This window comes from Panthera leo (genome assembly GCF_018350215.1).
Source record: "Panthera leo isolate Ple1 chromosome Y unlocalized genomic scaffold, P.leo_Ple1_pat1.1 chrY_random_Un_scaffold_78, whole genome shotgun sequence".
In the NCBI taxonomy this organism is placed as follows: Eukaryota; Metazoa; Chordata; class Mammalia; order Carnivora; family Felidae; genus Panthera; species Panthera leo.
In genome coordinates, this window is record NW_024962232.1 from 531,040 (window position 1) to 537,039 (window position 6,000).

Genomic DNA, 6,000 nt, shown 5'->3' on the forward strand with positions numbered 1-6,000 from the left:
TATTAACTGTAAATATGTATTAGAGATTATACAGTGTCTGGCGCTTCTAATGATGTTGGAAAGTTTTTGAAATGGAATCTTATGTTTGCATGTGAATCGCAAAGCAATGTGAGAAATTTTTATTTCTTTTGTTAACGTCAACATCCTGGAAGCCTGGAGATATGGTTTTTACGCTATTTTGGGAGTCAACCGTATATCAATATCAAGTCTGATGATCTAGTGAATCTCTGAGACAATGCTTCATGTCAGAGTCCAAACCATTACCCAGTTTGCCACAATAAACACTTTAAAACTGCATCAAAGTTCATTTTGAGTCCTGACTCTTACCCCCTTCTAGTAGTGATGGAAAGCCTAACACTCACGTGTGTTTATATTATAAAAGAACATAACTGTGCTGCATAAGAGTAGAAGCAGTAAAGGCTGTCCTAGAGAATAAAGTAAAGCCAGAATTTTCATTACAGCCTACCGGGTAGACATAGAGTGCTAGCAAGGGCAGGATTCATAGTATTATGTGCCCTGGATTTGTCTTTGTGTCTGAGTTCCTATCAATAATTGGAGGCAGCAGCGTACTAACTGTGGATCACATTGCCTGCGGTGGGATGAAAGATTGACCACTGGAAACCATTAGAACTATATGTAAGTTACAGAAATGCTCTGTGCTTTAGCTTCCTGAAGAATCACATGTGGTTAGTAAAATAAACTATTGGACTACTGAAAGGATTAAAAAAGGATGTTAATGGGTGAACACAGAAAATTCTTCATAAATGCTATTAATTGGAGGAATGTGGGCTGAAAATAAATATATATGCTGAGAGGTACTTGCGAGTTTAACATCCTGAAAATAGAGTGTGGTCTGAGAAAGCCAAAAGACAAATGATGAGAAGGTAAAGTATGAGTGGGTTTAGTTGAAGAGAGAGACAGCAGGTGGTGAGGTTAAGTTGATTTATTAGGTAGTTTTCACTGTTGGAGGTTTTCTAGACTTCCTTAGATATTTGGGGTCTTTTTGTCCTTTGTTCTGAAATATATTTAAAATATACTGTTATGTATATTAAACTATCTGAGAATTTATACAAATAATAAGAGTTACCGATCACGAACACAACATATTCATTTTGGGTAAGCTTGGTAATGTTTGCTTTAAATCCGTGTGAGTTTACATGTACAACACTAAATTTGAAGCAATATGTGTGAGTTTTGTACTTCCTGTGTTAAAGGAGACAAGTAAGTGCAGTAGTTAGATTTGAAATAGCAGAACGTTGTTACCATAGGGAAAAGATAGCCTCACAGTTGAAGCATGGACACACTCATCTTTAGATTTGGGTCTAATGCCTGTGAATTAGCTCTGATTCCACTCCCACCTGCAGAAGGAATAACAACATATTCTAGGTTGCAGAGCAAGTCAAAGTTACAGTAGCTGAAATTAACAATAAAAGAATTTCCCTAGGTGGAATTTATCTGGTGGTAAGAAGATCAAAACTGAGCCTGGCTGCAGATTTTGCAAGAGCAATGATTTATCGTCAGCACTCCCTTGTCTTGGCAATGTCACCTTACACTGAAATTTATAACATGCGGAACATATCCAGAGCCCAAAAGGAAAGCAGTGCTCAGAAAAGATGGGACAGTATGGCTCCCAAGCAAATTTGAATAAATATTCTAGGGGACTCAAAACTGAACTTCTCTTGCTTTGAAACGTATTCATAGAAATGTTAACGTTGAGATTCTTCCAACTACTGAAATAGGTTATGTAAAATGTGTATAAAGTACCTATATTTATATGTTTATATTTAGATTTATTTTTTATATAATTTAAATATATTTATGTTTAAAGTACATATTCTTTAAATGTTTAGTAGAGACAGTAGAGAAAAAAGCGTGTATTTTATGGGTCTGCACTCAGATGAAAATAAGATTACTGAAGTATAGTATACATTCAAAAGGACATATATTATTTTTTCATGTTTGTTTATTTTTGAGAGAGAGACACCGTGTGAGCAGGGGAGGGCCAGATAGGAAGCCACAGGATCGAAGCATGCTCCAGGCTCTGAGCTGTCAGCACACAACCTGATGTGGGGCTCGAACTCACAAACCGTGAGATCATGACCTGAGCCAAAGTTGGACACTTAACGACTGAGCCACACAGGAACCCAAAAAGAACATATATTATTAAAAGTATTCTGAGCACAGCTTGATGAAGTTAAGTTCAATATACTTGTGGAAGCTGCACTCATTAAATAAGGTATCAGTATCCCAAGGGACCACCTGTGCCTCTTTCAGTCACGGTCTATCTCTCCTTTAGGACAGCAATTATTCTGACTTCTTACAGAATATACAACTTTTGCTTGTTTTGGGACTATATAGAAATGGAATTATGTGTCCTACACCTAGCTTCTTTCATTCAAACTTATGTTAGTGATATTCATGTTATTGTATGTATAGATCCTTTATGCTCATTGGTGTATAGAATTTCCTTATGTGAATAGTTTACAATATTTCTGCAACTCTTGGTGGACATTTAGGTAAGTTCTGGCTTAGGGTAATTATGAATGAAACTTCAGTGAATATTATAGGACATGTCGTTTGGTGAACATGTTTTAGAATAGTATTTATTTATCTAGGAGGGAATTTGCTGGGTCACATGTCATCCAAATTATCAGCTTTGGTAAGATTCCCCCAAACTGTTTCCAAAATGGTTATACCAATTTACATGAACTTCTTTCTATAGTAGTGCCTGCATAGTGTCTGTGAGCTCTGAATACTTGATACCCTTGCCAACACTTGCTAATATGGTCTTTTTCATGTTATCTATGCTGGCAGGTGTACAGAATTTTTTTTTGAGAAATTTCAATCAAAGTATTGTCTACAAATAGTTAAAACAAAACAAAAAAAAACAAACAAACAAACAAACAAAAAAAAAACCCACAACATCCAAATTGCAGATCAGGACTTGCAATAAACAAAACAAAAGCTTTGTTTCCCCCACGAACACCTCTTCCCCAGAGACAACACTGTCTTTTGTTTTCTTTTTTATTTTTTTTTAAATCAGGGTTTTTTTTTAAACAGACGATTTTGTATGAACATTTTTAGATTTAGAGACAAATTGCACAAAAAATACAGTTTCCTCACCCCCACTAGTTTCTATAGTACCTTGCACTAATGTGGATACATTAATTATAAGTGGTGGATGAGCCATTATTGATTGACATATTATCATTAGACACATTATCATTACTAACAGTTAGGGTTTATTTTGTGTTATATAGATTCATAAGTTTTGAGAAATGTAAAATGGTACGTACCTACTATTGCAGTATCATACAGAATAGTTACACCACCCTAAAGTGCCCTGTGCTCCACCTATTACCACTTCCTCTCTCCCCCTAAACCCTCATAGCCACTGGTCTTTTTACTGTCTCTGAAGGTGTTTTGTTGTTGCTGTTGTTGTTGTTGTTGTTGTTGTTGTTGTTGTCGTTTTGTTTTGATTTGTTTTGTTTTTCCAGAATGTTATCATAGTTGGAAACGTAAAGCATATGGCTTTTCGGATTGGATCCCTTCACTTAGTAATCCACTTTTAAGTTTCCTCCATGACTTTTAAGTAACTCCCTTTCTCCCTCTTTTCTTCCCTCCTCTTCTGTCTCTCTGCCTTCCTTTCATTAAGGGAGTTTATTTTTTAAAACAGCTTTTGGTTTACAGAAGAAGACTGGAAAGTACAGAGTTCCCCTGTTCTCCCTCCTACCCCCCAAAACATAGTGTTCCCTATTGTAAACTTCTTGTGTCAGTGAAGTGCATTTGTTACAATGGATGAGCCAATGTGGAAACTATTATTAACGAAAGTTCCAAGTTTACCTTAGCATTCACTGTGGTGTGCAGTTCTGTGAGTTTTGACAAATGCACAATGCCATGATTCAAAGCATTTCACTGTCTTACAAGATGTTTCACTGCCATAAATATTCCCTGTGCTTCATCTATTATTCATCTCTCCCTTCCCCCCTGAGTTCCTGGCAACCACAGTTCTCTTTACTGCCTCCATTATTTGAAGCAACACTTTTAACTATTCCAAGTTTATATTCTTTTCTTAGGTATCTTCATGAATATAAGTAATATAGCATACTGCTGCTTATTGATTTGTCAGTTTTAAGCACTGTCTACTGACTTCCTATGTGAAGATGACGTATATAGGTCGCTTCAGCCACCTGTCTTCTCTCTCCTCACCTTCCCATATATTCCTGAACTTCTACCTTTATACTGTTTCAGTCAGGTCCAGCCAGCCGGGTGAGTCACTATCGGTATTTTAAAGAGTTACACACGTGATGGGAAATCCCAGAAGCCAAACAAAGGATGGCGAAGCAATCAGGAATTAGTATCATCAGAAAGCTGTTTCTACCCCCAGGGCTAGAGAAACTCAGAACCATACTTAGCAGGAACTGAGAACATGGGGGAAGAGGCTCTTGGAAAGAAGCTAGAATTTGGAGGAGATAAAATCACTGGTAGGAAATGGAGCGGGAGAGAGAAAAACCTCTGGGCTTATACCTTCCTCCCTTTCTCCCATCAAACACCCATTGGTCAAACCCCTCTGGAAGCCAGGTGGCAAGGAACCAGGAAACACAGTCTGTAGGAGAAGTGCAGGAACTGGATCTGAGGGCAAAAAGACATAATGGCTGAAGTTACATATATGTCCCAGTTAGGGTTCTCCAGAGACTCAGTATCAATAGGAATTGGTTCACAGGATTACGGAGGCTGAGAAGGGCAGACCCAGGAGATCCAGTAGTTTAGTGCCAGGCAGACTCCAAAAGCCTAAGAATCAGGAGAGCTGATGATGTATGTTCCACTCCAAGTCTGAGTCTGAAGTCAGGAGACCAATATCGCAGCTTGAAGACACTCAGATACACAACAGTGGATTCTCTCTTACTCTGCATTTTGTTCCATTCAGGTCTTCAATCGATTAGTTGAGGCCACCCAGTGTTTGTCAAGGCAATATGTTTTGCTTAGTCTCCTGATATACAGATGTTCATTGTAATAGGAAATGTCCTCACAGACTCACTAGAAATAATATTTAACCATATATCTGGGTACCCTGTGGCTTATCCCAGTTAAAACATGAAATTAACCATCACAAGATATAATTTTATGTGTGTATGTATGTATGTATGTATGTATGTATGTATGTATGTATGCATGTGTGAATGAATATATGTTATTTGAGAGAGAGAGAGAGAGAGAGAGAGAGAGAGAGAGAGAGCGCGCATATGCTCAAGCAGGATAGGGGCAGAGAGAAGAATTGTGAGCTGTCAGTGCAGAACCTAATGCTCATCATAGTCTTATGAACTGTGAGATCATAATCTGAGCCAAAATCAAGAGTTGGATTCTGAACTCACCGAGCCACTCCACACAAAGCCTGACGCAGAGCGGAGCTCACAAACCATGAGATCATTACCCGAGTCGAAAGCAATATAGTCACATGCCTAACTGACTGAGCCACCCAGGTCCTCTCACCTTTGTTAAGATGGAAATTCCCAGGTTTTTATGTAGACAAATGACAGATCTTACAAACAACAACAAAACAGATTAGAAGGATGGTTCAAAACCAAGGATTGCAAGATTGCAGTAAGGACATAATATGTGGGAGTAATCGGGGTGGGTGTGAGGAAGAAAGGGCCAGGGGGCAGATGGAGGATCTGAAAATGGAAGCTGACCTTCTAGCAAAGGTGGAGCCTTGTTATTTCCACTCTTTTACTCCAGAACTTGTTGTCCCCAGCATGTGGTGTCCACTTACCATATGCTTCAGAGCTGGAGGATGGATAAGCTGCCCATTGTAATCAGGGGAAAACATTCCACCCACAGAATTCACTAATGGCCTGTTCTATAATGTTTACCCTCTTACTGGCATTGCTAAAAGCACCTACTTTCTCTATACCACCATAGAACAGGCGGATTTTCCCTTGTCAGCCTTTGCTCGCTTGCTTGTCAGTTTATTGGTCCACCTGTGGCTTTATTCACCACTCA